Below are 22500 nucleotides of genomic sequence, written 5' to 3' on the forward strand. Positions count from 1 at the left end.
TGGGTCATCCGGGTCAGCAGTAGTGACCCGGTTTCAACGTTGGTATGCATATATGGTATCACGTAGTTAGTGAATGTATAATATACTATAAAGCGTTTATATGCTTTAAAATCACTTCCTCAACTATTCATGACTGATTCTACCATTATAGACATTCAACACTGATACCCCAATAAACTAATAATTATGCCTATATTATGTAGTCAATATGGTTGACTACATAATAGACTAGCCACAAAATACTAGCTGGTACTGCAGGCTTAGGCCTTCTCACAAATCCCTATTATAGTAGAAAGCAGTTCATGAGTATGTTCAAATTAATATGCTAATAGTATTCTTGTTGTTGTTGCTGTGAGTTCAACCTTTGAAACATTTCTAGGAAATAAACCACAAACTTTCAATGTGAATAATTAGCTTTACTGCTACTTGTATAGTAGTGAAGCATTTGTTTCACTTACCTGAATTACTTGAAATGGTTATCCAAGCACTTTCATACAGGATACTATGATTAATATGTCATTTTGCCTCAATGGTAGGATTAAAAGAGTTAGTGGTTATTAAATTTAATTCTTACTATTGCATGTTGCAGCTAAATAAGTGCAATCACGTAAGGGAAAATTATGAGCTGGTGTATTATAAGCTTTGGCCTTCCCACAAATCCCTATACTAGCTAGCTAGGAAAGCAATTCCAATAGAGTCACTGTATTTGAATGTGTTCACGTTATAGTATTAAATCTTTCTTAATTGTTGTTATTGTGAGTTCAACCTTTGAAATGTTTCTAGGAAATTGACCACAAACTTTCAATGTGGCTTTTCACAGAAACTTTTATATAATCAGACAACATTGTGGTTATAATAAGAACTGATGTGAGGTTTTCACTATCAAGATGACTAGACTACACAGTGATGGCAAAAAAATTGATAACTATAGTATAGCTTGTATTTCAAGTAGCGTTTCCAGATTTCCATAATTTTTTCTCTGTGAATCTTCCATTGGGGTGTTAGCACAATTGATGTTGTATGAGTGATTTTTCATAGAATTGGATTGTTTCTATATAGGGTTTCTGGGAGCAAAGAATACTATGGTGCCATTAGTTTGTTGCTACAAATATGTGACCGTATCTTGGAAAACCTATACCTTTTGGGCACAAGCAAATGTTTTGGGAAAACTCTAATGAAACTTTCAACAATTTATTTTTACAATTAATTGTTTTGCACATTCGGATAAAGCAACTATTAAACCTTCATGCTGTGAAGTTTCACACCATAGCTTTTTTCTTAGGAGATATAGATGATTATATCAGAACATGTAGTAATTTCACATGCATGGAATAACAATAATTAATTTACAAATTAGGTGATTTGTTCAATTGCTGGAATGGCTAAAACTTAGTCTTAGACAATGATGCATGGAATTTAATTGCAGAAAAGAATGCTTCATAAATTGTCAGAAATGTCTTTTAATGTATTTTAGATGGTAAGAATGAAACTATTGTTGACCGTCTCAGCAAAAACCCGACTTGTTTGCATTATTAAATAACGATTTTATTCACTCAGCAATATCAGCAGTGTCCAAGGAATGGACCATCACAGTTTCAGTCTTCTGTAGTTTGTAGTTTTGGAATTATAGCGACAAACGGTAGGAAGAACAAGGTAATCGATTTGTACAGCTACTATACTGAAAATAACCTGCAGGCGCTTACATTCGCAGCCATAACTTCCGTTTGGATTAGCCTACAACGTTGCAATTTGGCTTAAAACGTTCGCCACGGATCAGCACATCAGCCAAGGTATAGTATTATTCCTGTAGATACTTGCGCATACGGATATGAAGGCGGTTTGGTAGAAGAAACGATGACAATCTTGTTTACGTTTACCGCATCGTAAACAAACGCACGTGCCACGCATACCGTTGGAGCTAGAGAAACGAAACAATGATTTTCGAACTCTCCATGAACAGGCGAATAAGATCGTATATAGTTTTAATCAATTTGACTCTTCCTTCTTCGAGTACTGGCCCGATAAAAACTTGCATAATTTTTTTTGTAGCATGCGTAATTTTACGAATTATTTTTAAATTTCGTTTTTCTCAATACGCATGCTTGTGCGAACAAGCTGAGACGGTCACTTGGGTAAACAAAGTGATTTGTCATCATTTTTCACCCTTAATCATTCACAGAACTCAATACAATTCCATAAAAGTTAGTTCTTAATGTACAGGACAGAAAATTGGCCATATCTCAGGAATGCTTAAAGTGATTAAACTGAAAATTTAACACATGATAGATAGCTAAGCACGTTACCGCAAAAAAAAAAAAAATGGATTCACACACCCAATGGAATATTAAGCACATGTGTAAAATAGGTCAAATTTGTAACATATGTGTTTGCAGAAATGTGTAGAATAGGTCAAATTTGTGACTACACACATCATGACCACATATGATCAAAGTTCATAATAATGAGAGGGAGGGAGAGTATCCAACACTGTATTACCTGATCAAAAACACTGCGTTCAAAGATTGCGCAATGACTATCAGCACCAAAACTTATTAAATCACTACTGAAAGGGTGTTAATTCTAATAAAGCTAAGCACTAAGAATGCTTCCCTTTGATAAATCAACACCTATCAACGTCCTTCAGGAGGTGAAGCCAGGTGATGTATTTGTATGGAATTATACTGAGGTATACTGAAATATTCAGGATACGATGCAATCTTTGAATGCAGTGTGTTTTGACCTGGTAATACAGTGTTGGACACTCTCCCTCCCTCTTTATATTATGAACTCTTGATATGATGGAAATGATATTTCAACACATTTCCTCCAGTAGCACATACCAGACATGGGACCAAGTACAATTATTAGTACTTAAGTAAAGTACAAGTACTTTTGAGTTTTCGAAGTACAAGTACAAATACTCCAACTGAAATCACAAGAGTACTTAAGTAAAGTACAAGTATATACTGGAAGTACTTAAGTAAAGTACAAGTACAGTACATTTCCTATAGCAAAATTTAAGCAGCCGTGCATAATAACTTAGGCTTGAGGTACATACATGCAAGGTACAGTTTTTATATTCACAGAACCCTAAGTCTACTATGCTCAGGTTTAAATTCTTTTCCTGCGATGCTAAATAATCACTTAATTGGGATAAATGATACAGGTACTGAAAGAACATCTTTTGCCACAATGGAAGGGTAAGGATATGCTTTGCGATTATCCTTCCAAAAAGTTTACAGGGTTGGTTTTTTCTAGTGCACATGGTGTTTCCAAGTAGTCATCAAGTTCAGTATGTATAGTAATTAAAGTAATTTTGATCAGTTACCATAGTTGAGTTGTCATCTTCACAAGTTGTGGTGTCTGACATAGAAGGATGCATGCACTATAAATAATTATTTCATACCACCAATTCAACAAAACTCTCATTACAATAGTTGCAATTAGCCTTGAAGTCTCAAACTTCAGGAATTGCAAAATATTTTAAGACAACAGGTACTTTCAGGTTTATGTCAACCATTCTCTTCAATTCTCAATTTAAACAACATCATTGTTTTATTATACCAGAATTCCAACCAGAATAACAGCTGTATAATACATAGTAAGGTTGTAAAAAACTATAGAAGTTGAAAACTACAACTTCATCAACTTTGTTTTCAATGACACTCACTGTGTACAAACTACAATGTTTGCAGTAGTACTTAAAAAGTACTTTAGGTACTCAAGTACTTAGCAAAATACTTGAGTATAAGTACAAGTACATTGTGGTAATTAAGAAAGTATATAAGTAAAGTACAAGTACTTTCAAACTTGTACTTAAGTGTACTTAAGTATAAGTACTCATGTACTTGGCCCCATGTCTGGCACATACATGTTTGCAACTTCACTACATATGTGCACAGTGCACAAGTGTATAGCAAAAAAAGTAACTATATGTGCTTCACCTTTGATAGGGTAGCACATAAAAGGAAAATTCATATTTTTGCTGTGCACCCAGTACCTCATTTAAGCTGCAAAATACAAAAATTGACCAATGTGCCAAAAAGGTAGGTTTTCCAAGATCAGGTCACATAATTATGTGTATGATGTTTTATGACAATTATTTATTAGATAATTTTACCACAATTTTGTTCTCTCTCAAGAAATGACCCAGCACATGTTAGATAAACAATTTTGTCTCTGTAGTTTTCAATATTAGTGTGCTATTAGTTAGCAAATTTGCAACACAAAGAGCTTGTCTGTTAGGTGCATCATTTTAGTAGCTATCAGGAGGAGACTAGTACAAAATGTTTGCACTCCACCATGTGCACGTTGTTTTGCCATCTGTAAGATGAAAAATACATGCAACTATTTAGTGGCCTTCTACATGAGTGACCTTTATTCAGAGGGTGTTACAAGTAAGATTGCACTGTGGTGCTTGTACTAAGGTAATTATAACAGAGTACATAATTTCAAACTGTTTTTGCAAAACTGAGTTATAGTTCAAGCATTTCTTCACTTTTTCAATGTAAAGATATAGAGAAATTTTTTTCTCTTTTCATAAAGGAGAATATTTCTTATGACTCCACTATCCTATGACAGATTTTAACAATTAATAACTATAAGTGCTTATGATATCCTCAGGGAATGCTACAAGGCTACACTCAAAAAAACACTAGTTTAATTAATTTCTCTCAAAATCGCTATTTCAAGCCATGCACTTACTTAAAATAACTATCAACTCCGGAGTTCCACTCTTTTTATCGCATAGTCAAATGAATACTGTATATACATATCTTGGTCTCCTGTGTGTATGCTCCTTTTTTTTTTCTCCAGACAATGTAGTACCTCAGTTCATTTTTACCCCCCTTTCATGCAGTAAGTCTGGATCTACCACAGTTGTACCTCACTAACAGTGTCTCCTAGATTCCTTTATGGCACTAACCCACTTACAATCTGGTGTCAAATGGTTGATTTTCTGAAATCTGGTCGAATAATAATTATATAATCTCCTGTTCAGCCTTTCCATTATAAGATTATGCTTTAGCTTTCTCACAGGTCCCTAGCTAGTAGTAAAGTAGTTCATGGATTTGTTCATATTATACCCACTATATCTAACCTTGCATGGCCTTGCTTGTACGATGCTGTTGCTGATGTCATTAATGCAACATTTAACTTCTCAAAATGTTCATAGAAAATCAACTACAAACGACGAATTTAAATATCACAAAACTTTGACAATGTTATGATAAGAATGTAAAGTGACCACAGTTCAGGCTGGTGCCATACTCACAAGTAAAATATATGGATTTCCAAGTACATGCAATTGGAAAGGCTATAAGACCCCTTTTCGCAGATCTGGTCACAATTTTACTCATACAGTTTGGTTGTACAATAAATAATTATGATCTCTTATGATACCGTTTAAGTAGAAAGAACTTTTCAAATAAAATTATTTGAAAGTTCCTCCGTGGTGTTTATGACTGTTCATGATTCTACCATATAAATATACATACAACACTAATTATGTGGTTTGTAATACACTCATTTGGTTGTTCACATAATAGACTAAAGGAAAATTACTAATTGATACATTACAAGGCTTTAGCCTTCTCACAAATCCCTTTAATATATATACTAGGAAAGTAGCTTATGAATGTGTTCATAACTTGTGTTGTAGTACCCTTCTTGTTGAATTCAAATTTTGAAACATTTCTAGGAAACAAACCACAAACTTTTCAATGTGGATAATTGGCTTTTCACAGAAACTTTTTGAAGTATTGTGGTTGTAATAAGAAGTGATGTGAGGTTTTCACTATCAAGAAGACAATACCACACAGAGGTTTGACAAAACAATCAATAAGTAGTGTAGCTTGTATTTCAAGCCATACACTTTCTAATTAATATCTATCAACTATATAATAAAAGTAACTAACTATAGCTAATTCTAACAGGTCCCTAGTTGGTAACATAGTGAATGAGCATATATTATACCAACTTGGGTTCCTATAGTTTGTAAAAATAATGTTATTGCTGATACAAAATGTTTCTAGGAAATCAACCACAAGCTATTACAAATGTGATCAGATTTGCAAAAAGGAAAAGGGGTTTTCCACATGCATCCACTTTGTCAATTTTGACAATGATATTATTCTTAACTTCAGATTTGAAACAGCTATTGAATTAAAAGTTGGTCAGAAGTGAGCACCAACATAGCTGAATAGTTACAGGGGCGGATCCAGGAGCTGGCTAGGAGAGGGGCACAAATAGGGTAAGTTGTAGGTGGTTGCATGCATGGGGAGAACCATATTCTCTATAGTTCAGTGCTGCTTTTTTTAAAGCGGCAAATAATCACCTCTTAGTGGTGTCTCACTGTTGATATTTGCCATTTTGGCCTTTTCAGATTGGTTGTGAAGTCTTAACTGAAACTGTTTTAAAGGCTCTGAATGTCTTAAATAACAGCAACACGATAATTATTTTTAGAGGCGCTTAGTACGCACGAAGGTGCTGAGTGACTATTTTACAGTTTAATAGTTTGGCTTTGGTTCGCTTTGGTCTCAGGGTGAATTTGTAATAAATGCTAGTAAAATGTGCATATTTTCATAAGTTTTAAACTGATCTCGGTTGGCCTGACATAAAATTTACTAGCTGTTTTAATCAGAAGCATGGCTGGCTCCTCCACAAGGTGGAGAAGGGGGGGGGGGGGGGGGGGGGGCATTTGCCCCAAATGCCCCATCCTGGATCCGCCATTGAGTTAGTGAAAATTTCAGTGCAATATGTTACTTGAACACTAGGTTATGGTCTCCCAAGTTTATAGAATTGTAAATGTGTGTGGAAGACCCTTTTTCACAAATCCGGTCACAAATGTAAATCTTTTGGAAACTTTGACAATTTGTTTTGGAAACCTTGAGAGCTTTAGGAAACTTTGACAGTTTTAGGTAAGAACAGCTTCACTATCAAGATGACTTGGACTGCACAATGCATATAAATACTACTCTAATAGTTGTGAGTATTCTAGCCAACTACTTTATAAGTAGAGGGTCCGAATAAATTGTTACATAATATGGAGATACAGTAAACTTATAATGTGAACTGCAAAGGAAATGTGTACATATGTAGCTGTGAACTTGAGACAAAAGCTCTGTTGCTACCTCAGTGTCACAACTACATAATACATTGAAAGACACTTTCTGTGGTGCTCAGTTTGAGAGCTGGAGCACAGCCTATGCTTTTACCCACATTTAAACGTTGTTATCTGACAAACACTGCTATGTAAGTGTTATATAGTGATAAAAATGACATTTTGTCTTCAGAGATACTTGCTATGTGAAATTCCAAAGGCTGGGCATACTTCATACCTCCTATACTATCGGCTTTCAGCAGGATTCTATGCATCCTAGCTACATAGTTACACACCACTGAGTATTATAACTTTCAATTTATACTTTACATGGTGCTTTCACCTTTGATATAAATAAGCAAAACACATAGTGCTCTGGTATGTAACATGTATTGTATGTGCATACACATCTAAGTGTACAGTATATTCCTACTCTACAAGTACAAGCTAAGGGAAATAAGAACCATTGCTATACCATTACCAATTGAAAGATACTTTGCATTATACATCATGAAAACTCCTTTTGATGTATATGATCATGATGCTAATCTGAGAGTGCACAATAAAGCAGATTATGGGAATATAGGTACTTCATGGTATCATGCTACCTGAATGTGTCCCTATTTACATATTTATAATTATTTATAGAACTTTGCGTGGGCGAGATCAAAGGAAAAGTGTACTTTAAATTTCATAAAGTACACTCTCAGCCAGCCAACTGCTTCATCGACCACAAAGAGTGCTTTATTGCACCGAAAAGAGTGCTTTATTCGTTCATTATAGAACTTTGCGTAGGCGAGATCAAAGGAAAAGTGTACTTTAAAATTTCATAAAGTACACTCTCAGCCGGCCAACTGCTTCATCGACCACAAACAGTACTTTTATTGCACCGCAAAGAGTGCTTTATTCGTTCAATAAAGCACTCTTTGCAGTGCAATAAAGCACTCTTTGTGGGCAATAAAGCACAGTTGCCCACGTGCCTTAGTGTAGGCTAATAGCCTACGAGGCTCGCGCCAGTACGACTAATCACCCAAGCCGGTGAAGGCTGATAGCCTCGCTGCGCTGAGTGATCAATCACCCCAGCCAATACGAGTTCCACCACTGGATTGCTTTTATAGACATACCTAAATGCTTCGATGATGGGTGGGAGAAGGTAACGTTGCTGTTACGTTTGTTAATGTAAATGGACAAGTCCTGGAGATATCACGGAAATACTTCACCATGTGACTCGCAATAGAATCGATTGTGGGTTGCGAGTAAAACCTGCCAAAAGACGCGATGAACGTCTACTATGCCAAACTATGGTGAAATACGGGTGAGTTACTTTGTTAAACTACTTTGTGTGCGTTCAGGCTGCTAATAGTTCGTGCAACGCTTGTTAATTACGAGTCCTAGTGAATGGTGAAGCTACACGACTAGAAGTTCCATAAATCATTTAAAGCATAGCCTTGCTCGTGCTATATGAAAAATAAAGTACTCGGCTGCGCGCCTTGTACTTTATTTTTCATATAGCACTCGCGGCTATGCTTTAACATATACATATTGTACTATGGCCATTCTTCAGGGAACTCTCTAATACACTGTTTGTCATGCGGTATTTTGGGAAAGTTTCAAAGTAACAACATAAGTGGTCAAATATGGATTTGATGTTATAGCGTCCGCCTTATTGTTTTAGCCTACCATACACATAATACATAATTGTTCTCGAAAATGGTTAAAGTTCAGCAAGTCGTCATGTTACATTATAGTATCAAATGTGGGAATGTTATTTCAGGTACTGCGTTGCCATGCATGCTCATGCTATCCTTCTGGACTGTGACATATAAACAATAATGAGCTTATATATGTGACCTTGACTGGTCTTATCATCCAGAATATTTAACTGATGTTGACTGTACCAGGTGATTTCCAATAGAATGGGAGGCAAGAGATTTTTTTACAAAGAATTGTATGGATAAATTAGGTGGGATTAGGCAATTATGGGCCATTTAGATTCTAAAATGAAAGAAAATTTTCATTATAATAATGCTGTATCAATGTACGTAGTGATTAATTAACATGGGTTTCCTTGCTTGTAAGCTGTTGTAACTGACTGCAACCTGTTCTAGGAAATCAACCACAAATTTTCAATACAAATTTTTACAGAACTATAATCTGACAACATTATTATTGGTTTGAGTAAGAGCTATTGTGAGGTTTTCACTACCAAGATAACAATACTGCACAATATATTGACACATGGTTGTTCAATACCACTCTGAAAGTATTCTAATAGAGCAGCCAATAACATTAATGATTTAATAAAACCACTTTATAAGCAGCATAAAGAGAATGTTTCAAAAGAATTATTGGCAAAAGCAAAAAAGTACATTAATCTTAGTCCTAGTATCAGCAACAATAATGCAGTAAGCATAATCAAAATTATAATCAAACTATTTTGTTGACATGTAAATATGATTGTAATGTAAATATAGTAGCTACATAATACTTTTGTTGGTAACTTTCAGCTAAGGCTCTACCACAATGTCAGTGTGACAACTTTTACATAGTAATTTTATAAACACAGAAATACACTTTCTATAATGCTCTGCATGAGTGAAGTGTTTCAGGTGAATACAAACCAAGTAAAGTGCTCCCTTTGACAATAAGGCACATACCCAAAATCAGTTTATGGACAGGGGTTTCCAGATTTGGTAGTGCATGGGCACAACTGACAGACTTTGTTTTCAAACTTTACTAGTCCACTCTCTATGGATAGTACGTATATGAAATAATTATACATGCTATCATCAATACACTATAAAACTGAAATATATATACTCTGGTAACCATAATAATGTCCCAATATTGATAGCATTATTACCATTGGTGTTCATATTGGGATATTTTGGTGTACTGTGGACACTTCAGTTTTTATAGTGCAGTGTACGTTTAGTATCATAGCTCCCCTTATGCCCTATCAATTATGGTTTTAATGTGGCTATAGTAGTGATCCAAATAGCACTATCCAAATTATGCAGTTGAAAACTCAAAATTTAATGTTTTAAGCAAGTCTTACATTAATATTATTCTCTACACCTGCAATCCATCATGAATGTTCTATTAGAGTAGTTTTGACTGCTCTATTAGAATATACATCTAACTGTTTTATTTGATTATCTTGATCTTTATTAGTTGTTTCATTGCTTAAATTCATGCTTTTACTAGTTTCCTATTACATTTGTATTTTACTTGTATAGACAAAAGCTTGCAATTGTACATCCACAGTCAAATTATAGAGTATGTACTTAACTATAATATTATTATTATTATTTTATACAAAATCAAATAAAGCATTACTTTAATGCCTGTCCAGCAGTGCTTGAAAATCAGAGAATCAACAATATTACTTGCACTGAAGCTCTGTTCTATGCCCTGTATTTTTATACAGCCAAACTATTATGATTTCACTTTGGCATTCTTGCTGCAAGCCCACAAGTTCAAACTTTAAAAGGAGTTTCCAGAACTCCAGGAACCACATATACTCATCTGCTGAAGCAGCATTTGAAAGGAGTTGTATTAGTTTAAATAGATGACATGATCATTATTATTTGCACTTGTTGTGCTTGAATAACCATTACAAGTAACTCTGATAAGTAAAATGAGTGTTTTCACCTCTACAAGTAACAGTAATGTACAATAAGTAATTCCTTTGAATAATAAACTGAGCTTGGTTTGGATAAAACAAGCAGTTTAGGAAATGGTTTTAAGACATCCATTTTAAAACTGAATCAGAGATATGTAGCTATTTCAGCACTAAAATTTCTTCAAGTTAATAAGGCTAATGTCACCACGTACCTACCACCTGATCTGAAAATATGTCTACTACTCTATGTTCATTAAATAAAGTAATAGAGTTTTGTGGCATGATTCTGACTTTCGGCACACTTTTAGTAAAATGAAATGTTTCCACTATACAGGGTACCAATTTTCAATCAGGCAAATAAAATTTTCTGGGTTTTATAAAACCACATAATGTTTATTAAGTGCAGTGAAGTTGAGGCAATGCGGTATCAACTGAGTTCAAGTTCACAATTGAACAGTGTATTTTTTTACTGTTTGCAATAAATAGTTTCAATAATAAATATACATAACTAATATGTTTTTGTTACGGAGTATGATTACTTAACATTACCAAATTACATTATTTTGTCTTTGAAAAAAATTCTTTCTAAGCTTCATTTTTATGCTGCTTGTAAAGTAATTGCATTACATTGTAGGTAATTAATCTTGTTATTTGTTGCCAAGCCAGTGATTCTTTTATTAATCCAATATGTGGTGTACTCATCTTGATAGTGAAAACCTCACATCAGTTCTTATTAAAACCACTATGTTTTCTGATCATATAAAATGTTTCTGTGAAAAGCCATATATTCATATTGAAAGTTTGTGGTTAATTTCCTAGAAATATTTTAAAGGTGAACTAACAGCATCAGTAACAATGAGAAGGATAATATGAACACATTCACAAGCTACTTTCCTAGTAGGGGTTTGTGAGAAGGCCAAAGCCAAAAATGCCCCAGCTGGTAATTTTTCTCTTAGGAAATTTTTAGCTGCAACTTGTGATAGCAAAATTAAATATCCCCTAGTCCTTGTTTCTTGTTGTTATATGGGCTAGCTGTCCAAACATTTAGTAGCACTGTGAAGCCCTGTAAATGCTGGAACCATTAATCAAAAAACGCTTTGTGCGAGCAAGAACAAGTGAGTTATGAGGCTTTAAAATATCCCATACATTTAGTATGGACGATTCGGGTACACAACCATGTTTACAAAATGAAAACATGACACATGTTGACCTCTTTGATATTACTATATTTGGTGGGGCTCAGGTGAATGCATACCAACTATATTGTAATGTGATCCCTCTATATCAGCCACTGACATAGATAATTGACATGAACTTTCAAGCTCTTGACCAACAAGACAATAAAGCATGTTTCATGATGTGTAGAGTTGTGATGTAATACACATGACCAGTCCTGAAATAATATCAGTACTCTATTGCCATACAATATTCTATGCCTTTAATTAATAGGTCAGTAGAAAAGGGACATTTGAAAAATAAAATGGGTGTGTAGTGGGAATTAAATAGAATTTTAGACATTCCTAAATTGTTGTAGTCTAATGTAAATTTAAATTTGACTGTGACTTAAACTTTTAAACCCGTCAAATTTTGTAGGAATGTTCAGCATTAACATGCCTAACCAAGCAATTTTGCTTTTACAAAATGGCAAATCTCAAAATCTGATTTAGCCCATTTTCCACTTCCTCCTTCAATTGTCTTCATAGCTACAAGTTACAGATAGTAAATATTCTGCTGAGATATGACCTATTGTGTGAAAGGGTGTCACTACACTATGCAAAATAATACACTCCCACACACAGTGTATAGCTACAAACATTATAATAACAACTAGGAAGAGGATTCAACGAGTTCAAAGTAAGCAATAAAATTATGCATGCAATTAAATTTTTACTTACAAACATGGAAGACAACATGTTGCTGTACACCAACACAAAGGCAACACACCCTCAAACCAAACTGACACTAACAGCTTAACCCACAAGCAAAATCTGACATTAACCTTGACCAACAATAATATATCATATATCACTATAGACAAAAAGGGCAAATTACCACATTAAATATTTTAATCTGTAAAGCACCACACCCTATTAGAGTATCCACTGGTGATTTGTGACTGTTATATTAGAGTGTCCACTGGTGATTTTGTGACTGTTATATTAGGGTGTCCACTAGTGATTTTGTGACTGTTATTAGAATGGCCACCGGTGATTTTTTGACTGTTATATTAGAGTGTCCACTGGTGATTTTGTGACTTATATTAGAGTGTCCACCGGTGATTTTGTGATTGTTATATTAGAGTGTCCACTGGTGATTTTGTGACTGTTATATTAGAGTGTCCACTGGTGATTTGTGACTTGTTATATTAGAGTGCCCACCGGATTTTGTGATGTTATATTAGAGTGTCCACTGGTGATTTTGTGACCGTTATATTATGTCCACTGGTGATTTTGTGACTGTTATATTAGAGTGTCCACTGGTGATTTGTGACTGTTATATTAGAGTGCCCACCGGATTTTGTGATGTTATATTAGGGTGTCCACTGGTAATTTTTTGACTGCTATATTAGAGTGTCCACTGGTAGATTACTAATGGAGTAGGAGACGAAAGTTACTTAACGACGAAAGTTACTTAACGACGAAAGTTACCGTGGTAATGAATATTACTGAAAAGTCCTCTGAAAGTTCGTTCAGTTTGTTCATAAAATAAACTGGTTTTGGCAAAGAAGATATTTGAAAACTTGTGAGTTATTGTGTCTACAAGAACAGGCAGCTTGACTAAGCGGGAGGGTTTTGCAATGCGTTAAACAGGAAGGCCGTTCGCAACTGACTGAAACAGCTGACCTACTGAAGAATACGAAGGTGACTTTTCTACAAGCAATATTCAACTTGGTGTACAGTACTTTGTAATTTAGATATGGAAAGTGCAGCAAACAGTTTATCTACAGTGCTGTGGAACCATGCACTGGCTGACGGACTGGCAAGACGGTGCTAAAGTTGCAGTCTCATGGCTGCTTCAAAATGACTGTTACATTGAATTGTGAAATTTCAGACAGTTGAATCTCTAATGCCGAGTTTAATGCCTAATTCAGCCAGGTGACAAAGCTACGTATCTAACCTCAGTTTGCCAGCTGTTACAACAAAGTGTGAGTGTTTACAGTGGATAGCTGCCATTATGTACCCTTTATAGAACAGCTGACATCATGCCAATCCTACCCACTGAGTGTAGTGTGCATGCTGATATGGTTACGTTCTGCTAAGTATATGTGACCAGATTTCATATAACAAGGCTTCCACACACACAAAATCAAACTTACGATTTTACCAGAAATGGATTGCTGGTCTAATACACTATCATATTTCACACTGTACTTCCTTCAGCACTGGCAAGTCTGGCTTCTGTAGCAGCTTTCTTCCGACCCTGTCAAAGCCACGAGTGTGAGATTGGCACCATTAAATGGCCATGGCTTTGTGATAATGGTGTGTAGTGAGCTGGGACTTCACAGAGAGCTCGCCAATAGTGTTCTCAGTCAATTTGGAGTAATGTGAGGGCCATGGAGGGCCACGGAGAGCCCAAACTTGGCCTCTGGATACCAATCATCTTCTTACTTCATTTTATACCCGTATATTAAGACCATCGTCCACCCCCACCCTCCCACCCTATTACTACCACCCTATTACTACCACCCTATTACTACCACCCTATTACTACCACCTGTGATACTATTACCCGCTCGAAAAAAGCTGCTCAAAACAAGGCAAATTTTGGGTATCAGAAATGTATACACCCACTCAGTGATAGCTAGTGAACAGATGAACAATTGGTGCAAATTTTGTTTGCACAGCTGTAGGCACTGGGAAGTTATTACACAATGATTCCTTAAAACCGCCATATCTCCTAACAAAGCTTTGTGCGTCGAAGCCTTGTTTTGTCAAATTCAGTCACATATGCACAGTGGCAGCCAAGTAACCTAGGAGACAGCCTGGCAGGTTAGTTACACATTCCTATTATCAGTTACATACGTGTAGGTACACCATGCAGGTATTGTGTCTGGTAATTGATTAATGACTGGCTTGTTAACTGCTTGTTGTAACACCAACATGCTTTCTGCACTGAGTCTTTACAATTAGCCAAGGTATGGACATGGTAGATAGTTGAATAAGAGGTCGCCTAGCAGCCTTAATACCAAGAATCTATGAATATAATTAGTGGTATTTCCCTGAATATGACATGTCAATTGTCGGGTTATGGGTTATGGATTGTTGTTGCATATAATACTAGTCACGTGTTAATAAAGAATGCAGTGAATATATAAAAGGTACTTATGGTTGATATATAATAACTTTCTCAAGCACAAGTCAGCAGTTTCTAGAATGGTTGAATAAGAATTGCTGTCATTTAACATGTTATTATTACAGGTTGTAGTGTGTATGCTCCTGATAGCTATTTCATCTCCATCATGTTGTATACAAAATGTAAGTATTACAGAAATTTAGCAATTGTGATACTAATAATACGACTTGACATTCTAGTGGTGTTGCCTTTTGATAACACACTGTGATGGATATTAATTGCCCGGCAACTATTCCTGTTACTTGAAAATTATAGTAGCATCTGTCTTGCTGTTAACACCCCTACTGTCAGGTGGAATTCTCTGCTGCAATGCAGATTGACGACAAATTGTAAGCATAGAGTGTAGCAGATTGTTATGTAAATATAACATTTTGGCAGGTTCTGTGGACTGCATATGAAGTGTTGTTAGCCGTTTACAATATTAAGGTATGGTGTATGCTTGAATAAGAACTGCACTGTTAAAAATGAAGTTTGAAGGTTATACCATGGAGTATGACGGTTATCCCTACCTTGTTGGTATAAAAAACACTTGGTATGAAGGTTATACTATATGGGATGAAGGTTATCCCTACAAGTTGGTATAAAACTTCACAGGTATAACGTTTATACCTTCGTGATGTCCTTATTCCGTTTTCTTCCGTGCATTTACTACGTATTTCAATCTAAAGCGCAGCGCATCATCTTTATGCGGCGCTTATTATATGATTCGTTACTATGCTGCCGGATGGGTGCTTTGGCGGACCAGTGTCACGATTTATCTACTTAATGATCTGGAATGGATTCAAGTACAGAGAGATAAGGTGGAACACCAGCAAATACGGGACACCTAAGTGGTTTGTCAGCTGCCCGGGTACCCAGCTGCACTTGGATCGCCTCGGATCACTGGGCACAGATGTAAGAGGATTAAGAGCGGTAGAAATATGATACAACCGGTCCTTTACAATTGTACATTCATTATATTACTCCTGGCGATATGCATCTGTGAAATTTTGTGGCAGCTATAAAATGGAGTAATATTTAGATTAATGTAAAGTGAGTGGGACAACTATTAAAACTTTGCATGCATGTACATACACATTGCACATGGAGGTGCCACAGGGACTAGTCTGGCACCACCTGCTCCTTTGCAAAAAGTGAAAAACAGATACTAAATGATTCTACCACTCAGATTTAGTAGTGTGTGCCAATCACATTCACACACAAATCACTTTGGCAATGCAATGTTTTTGAAGGGTAACCATCTGACATAACTAGCAATTACATACACTGTCTAATTGAATTCCTTTTGAGATTATTTAGTATCTGTATTTCACCAGCTGCAGACCCTTACTTTTGCGAAGGGGTGGATGGCACGAGACTAACTTGCTGCACAGTCTACCAAAGTCAATATACAATCAAGACGAGACTTGAGACTACACAATATTGCTACTAGTAACAATGAGTCAAAATCTCAAGGCATATGAAGGGTTCAAATGTAGTGTGCAACACAAGCCAGCATGATACTCCCTTGCATATACATGTATGATCGCCGGTTTAAAAGTGAAATAAAGCTAAGCAGTTCAGAATGACTAGTGCATACTTTTAATTTCTTACACACAATCTTGTATGCAACAGAAAATATCTACTAGGTTACATGAGTTTTGTACTTCCAAGGCAGGGGCAAGTTTCAGGAAACCCCTTTACATAAATTCAAACCGCAGATATACAGAAATCATGGGATCTTTCATGAAACAGGAGCCTTCGCCTTGTAAATAGTGTTTGCCATGTAATAGCAATGCTTGTTCTGAAGAATATTATTTTGGTGAGATACTCTAATAAAGCAGTCAGGTAATTATAATACTCTAATATAACAGTCACTTAGCTGTAGAGAAAACTCTTTTCAAAATTACTGTGTATGTCCTGCAAGGTGACATGATAAAAAAGGAAGCATTGCTTGTATAAAATACAAACAATGTCAAACATTACTAAAGGAATATCATGTTATATTTATCTTCCTCACTATCTGCGAAAGCCAATATTTGTGTACTTGTACTTATTAGTAGTGTTGCAGGGTGAACTGTTTATAATTGTTGCAGGGTAAATGAGGCATGAATCCCAATGAGCAGCTTGTTACTACCAACTGGATTGAACATACCTGACTCTAGAGTCTGATCAAAGTTTGTAACTCATCAGCTACGTGTCAAGCAGTTGTGAAAACTATTCACAAGCAAGGAACTCAACTGAAATATTGTTGCATAATTCAATGAACAATATTACTTGTGATCACAATGTTATAGCATAACTAGTGTTTGTGTTACTTGTACTTGATTTGAGTTTGTATTTCAACGACCAAGGGCTATTCAGTATACTAGCAATACTTTTCGTAAATACAATTCCTAAAGGGAACTAGTGGTGATCTATATACGAACAACTTGAGAGTTCCACACTTTGTGTATGTAAATAATATGATGCTGCTTGACAATGTACTGTAATACAACATGCATGTTCGGTCAGTTATAGTCTACACATCCATCTGCCTTGCAGATGATAAGCACGTACATTATTACAACTTTTGTCCAACCACGGACACATTATGGAGTACTATTATCATCTAGTGACAGTTAGATATTACTTAAATGTTCTCTTCCTTCACAGTTCTTATGCACCCCTCAGCCCCTGGCCCAATATCTTGATTTCAGTTTCTCAGATTGCCTGTGAATAAGAAAATATACATTTTAATTCAAGATATATACAAAATAGTCCACATACCTCTCTCAGTGCTATTAGATTGGCTGAACATAATTTGACGCTAAACAAACAAGAAAGTAAATCATGAAATTTAATGATAAAATAATACTCATATTTTTCCTAATGGTGCACTACGGCCAGTCCCATATAATTATATCATACACACAGTAGTTGCTAGATACAGTATAGAGTTTGTACAACAGAAATAAATGCCCGGTTTCACAGGAACTCCTGGTACAAAACAGTGAAGCAAAAGCATTTTACAGCATTCCTTTAAACTTGAAATCTATGGAATATATCAAGAAGAGAATATCTCAAGTATATTCCAAGGAATATGATTTTTGGTCTTGTAAATTATAGTCACCAGTCTTGTGGCTAGGGTAAACACTTGCCTGAACATAATAAGTGTCTGGGCCATAATTGACGATACAGTACTTGAAATCAGGAAATGTACCTTGACACCGTTAATGAGTTGTTTAGACCTCTAAAATTAGGATACTTTGGGTATACTAGCATCACTAAAGTGCTAGTTTCGTCCCTGATTAGGAAAAGTGTATGACACATAATCAACAAATGTTTTGGAAATTATTGGCTCAGTTCTACATACTACACACATCCACACATGCGTGCACAGCACATACACACGTGGTTGAAACAAGGTCATCTATGTCACATTTTGTCTGGGCTCAGTGGGTCACCTGGGCAGGTAATCCAGATCTGACCCGTTTTATGGACTGACCTGGATTGAGGGCTGGGTAAAATTAAATGAAATTTTTGCCTGTTATGCTCTTCAGTGTTCCCAATGTGCTCAAAAACATTTCTTACAATTATCTTTGAAAGTTTTAATCAATGAATGCTCAATTAGAGTAATTGACTACAAAGTGACTGTTCTATTAGAGAGTATCGATCTAAGGAGCTTTGGACAATGCATTGGAGCAGACATGGGACCAAGTACACGAGTACTTATACTTAAGTACACTTAAGTACAAGTTTGAAAGTACTTGTACTTTACTTAAATACTTTCTTAATTACCCCAATGTACTTGTACAAGTATTTTGCCATGTACTTGAGTACTTAAAGTACTTTCGAATACCGCAAACATTGTAGTTTGTATATAATGAATGTTAATAAAATTAAATATGAAGTTATAGTTTTTTAGCTTTTTGAAATTCTTTAGTGCATTTTACAACCTTACTACATATCTTCTAGCCATGAGCAGCTGTTTTGTTGGAATTCTGGTATATACTGTACAGTGTAATAATTTGACGGGGGAAATTTTGATGAATTCTCTATCTCTTGAATATTGATGAATGTCCTGCACCAGAAGTATTCTAATTAACTAGTCACGTAAGCTTTGATGAGGAAAATTTTGACGAATGGCAAGCATTTCACTAAATTCGTCAAAATTTCCCCCCATCAAATTATTATGTTGTATGGTAACAAAAACAATGCTGTTGTATAAATTGAGAGTTGAAGAGAATGGTTGACAAAATCCTGAAAGTATACCTGCTATCATGAAATATTTTGCAATTCCTGAAGTTTTATCTGAAGGAGACTGAAGGCTAAATGCAATTACTGTAATGAGAGGTTTGTTGAATTGGTGGTAATACTTGGTATGAAATTATCATTTATAGCGTACATCAGACAGCATTCCTTGTGAAGAAGACAGCTCAACTATGGTAACTGAAATTACTTTACATGCTGAATTTGATGACTACTTGCAATTTTTGGAAACCCCATGTGTACGAAAAAAACCAACCCTGCAAACTTTTTGGAAAGATAATCGCATAGCGTATCCTTCCCTTTCCATGTTCTTTTTCGTACTCATATCATTTATCCCAGTTATTTAGCATTGCACTAAAAAGAATTTAAACCTGAGCACAGTAGACTTATATTGATTTAAAAATTGAATGATTATTAAGCAGTTCTGTGAATATAAAAACTGTACCGTGCATGTTTGTACCTCAAACTTAAGTTATTATGCATGACTGCATAAATTTTGCTATAAGAAAATGTACTGTACTTGTACTTTACCCAAGTACTTTCAGTATGTACTTGTACTTTACTTAAGTACTGTCGTGATTTCAATTGGAGTACTTGTACTTGTACTTCACAAACTGTACTTACTTAAGTACTTTAAATGTACCTGGCCCCATGTCTGCATTGGAGTGCTCGATTGCAGTTTCCACTGACTGCTCTATTAGAGAGTATAAGTAGTGTTCATAACATCCACCTAATATGCTAGCATTATGCTGGTGCAGCACTCCAGCCTATCAGTAGTGAGCCGCACACGCACGCACGCACACAGTTTAAGGGTGTTAAAAATGTTGAAATTTAAAGTACCTAAATCATTTTAATTGGAAATGTATTCGGTCACTACAATATATACCTGACCAGCCACAAATCATGAGGAACCAAGTACAAATTGAAATGGATGCTATTCATGAAATCAAAAATCTAGTAAATTTGAAACACTTTCTAAATCTGTCAATGGCTGGGAGCACAGCCCCAGACCTTTGTACCTCACTGCTAAATCTGGAAGCCACTTTGGAAATATCCTGGATACGCCTCTAGAATTGATGAACTTAAAATAAGCAACTATTGTAATTACTTTGTTTGTGGTTACAAATTGCAGCAAGCACTGTGACAACACTGTCAGAACAGATTCCAGTACACAATCAGGTAGTACTAGCACAGTTGATTTCAGATTGCTTTTGAACAATTCACACACATGACTTGCAAACGTGATAATGTGAATGTCTACTTGCAGTATTTACATGTACACTCCTGGCATTGTTTGACAGTAAAGGGGTGAGTATCTATTGTGCTAGTACTAGTATTTAGTTGTACAAGTAAAGGAGCTAGATTGCAAACAATTAGCTCATATGTTCGAACAATCACATTACAAATTGTTCAATTGCATGCAGAAAGTAATCCGAAATCGACTGTACATGATCACAAAACACTAATATAGTATTTGTCTCACTTTTAGTTTTACTGCATTAGTCACAGTAGATTACTAATGGAGTAGGGGAAGAAGTTGAGGAACGGTAGCTTGACTACCCATATACTCAACTGAACATTTTCGATGATTCTGATCTACAAAAGTACAGGATGGGATAATGCTCTAGAGTATTTATAACCTTACTTTGCTTAGAGTCTCCAGTTGGCAGCATGCAACCACTGATGCAACGAGATAATCTCATTTTTCCATTTAATACTCACTCCCCGTGACGTGGCGTTTACGTACGTTACTTAACGACGAAAGTTACCGTGGTAACGAATATTACTGAAAATTCCTCTGGAACTTCGTTCAGTTTGTTCATAAAATAAACTGGTTTTGGCAAAGAAGATATTTGAAAATTTGTGAGTTATTGTGTCTACAAGAACAGGCAGCTTGACTAAGCGGGAGGGTTTTGCAATGCGTTAAACAAGAAGGCCGTTCGCAACTGACTGAATCAGCTGACCTACTGAAGAATACGAAGGTGACGTTTCTGCTAGCAATATTCCGCTTGGTGTACAGTACTTTGTAATTTAGATATGGAAAGTGCAGCAAACAGTTTATCTACAGTGCTGTGGAACCACTGGCTGACGGACCGGCAAGACGGTGCTAAAGTTGCAGTCTCATGGCTGCTTCAAAATGACTGGTACATCGAATAGTGAAATTTCATACAGTTGAATCTCTCTTTAATGCCGAGTTTAATGCCTAACTCAGCCAGGTGACGAAGTTATGTATCTAACCTCAGTTTGCCAGCTGTTACAGCAACGTGTGAGTGTTTACAGTGGATAGCTGCCATTATGTACCCTTTACAGAACAGCTGACATCATGCCAATCCTACCCGCTGAGTGTAGTGTGCATGCTGATATGGTTACGTTCTGCTATGTGCACAGTGGCAGCCAAGTAACCTAGGAGACAGCCTGGCAGGTTAGTTACACATTGCATTTATCAGTTACATACATGCAGGTACACCATGCAGGTATTGTGTCTGGTAATTGATTATTGACTAGCTTGTTGCAACACCAACATGCTTTCTGCACTGAGTCTTGACAATTAGCCAAGGTATGGACGTGGTAGATAGTTGAATAAGAATTGCCGTCATCTCACGTTATTATTACAGGTTGTAGCGTGTATGCTCCTAATATTTCATCTCCATCATGTTGTATACAAAATGTAAGTATTACAGCAATTGTGATACTAATAATACGACTTAACATTCTAGTGGTGTTGCCTTTTGATAACACACTGTGATGGATATTGATTGTCCAGCAGTTATTCCTGTTACTTGAAAATTATAGTAGCATCTGTCTTGCTGTTAATGCCCCTACTGTTTCCCTGCTGCAATGCAGATCGATGACAAATTGTAAGCATAGAGTGTACCAGATTGTTATGTATAACGTTTTGGCAGGTTCTGTGGACTGCATATGAAGTGTTGTTAGCTGTTTACAATATTAAGGTATGGTGTATGCTTGAATAAGAACTGTAACTATATTGCTTGTCAATGCTGCAGATCATGCTGGTCCTAACATCTCACGAGCACTTCAGAAGTTGGAGTTGACTATTTGAACAGCATTTAATTTCTGTAATTGAAATACATTAATAATTATTTAAATACTAAATAACAATTGCGGATAACCTTTATACTAGCATAGGGATAACCTTCATCCTACCCATATGGGATAAAGGTCATACTATTGA

The 22500-nt window shown here is 35.9% G+C and overlaps 4 long non-coding RNA genes across 6 annotated transcripts; 3 read left to right on the top strand and 1 right to left on the bottom strand.

The window, feature by feature from the left end:
- The first annotated feature begins 13332 nt into the window (after positions 1 to 13332).
- On the top strand, positions 13333 to 13985 carry LOC136247180 (uncharacterized). Of its 2 annotated transcripts, none has more exons than XR_010697163.1 (3): positions 13333 to 13585; positions 13639 to 13869; positions 13914 to 13985. It is a non-coding gene; the product is annotated as an uncharacterized lncRNA (long non-coding RNA). The 2 variants fall into 2 exon arrangements; XR_010697164.1 differs by having other exon boundaries at positions 13919 to 13985.
- A 684-nt stretch (positions 13986 to 14669) lies between these two features.
- Positions 14670 to 22427, top strand: LOC136247179 (uncharacterized). Its single transcript, XR_010697162.1, has 5 exons — positions 14670 to 14713; positions 14766 to 15199; positions 15257 to 15406; positions 22211 to 22258; positions 22313 to 22427. It is a non-coding gene; the product is annotated as an uncharacterized lncRNA (long non-coding RNA).
- On the bottom strand, positions 17473 to 21039 carry LOC136247184 (uncharacterized). Of its 2 annotated transcripts, none has more exons than XR_010697168.1 (3): positions 20953 to 21039; positions 20791 to 20903; positions 17473 to 17768 (listed from the first exon to the last, which is right to left on the bottom strand). It is a non-coding gene; the product is annotated as an uncharacterized lncRNA (long non-coding RNA). The 2 variants fall into 2 exon arrangements; XR_010697169.1 differs by lacking the exon at positions 17473 to 17768 and adding an exon at positions 17822 to 17865.
- LOC136247182 (uncharacterized) lies at positions 21052 to 22133 on the top strand. Its single transcript, XR_010697166.1, has 5 exons — positions 21052 to 21289; positions 21343 to 21729; positions 21782 to 21864; positions 21923 to 21975; positions 22025 to 22133. It is a non-coding gene; the product is annotated as an uncharacterized lncRNA (long non-coding RNA).
- Positions 22428 to 22500: the final 73 nt, after the last annotated feature.

Source organism: Dysidea avara, chromosome 2, assembly GCF_963678975.1.
Source record: "Dysidea avara chromosome 2, odDysAvar1.4, whole genome shotgun sequence".
Classification (NCBI taxonomy): Eukaryota; Metazoa; Porifera; class Demospongiae; order Dictyoceratida; family Dysideidae; genus Dysidea; species Dysidea avara.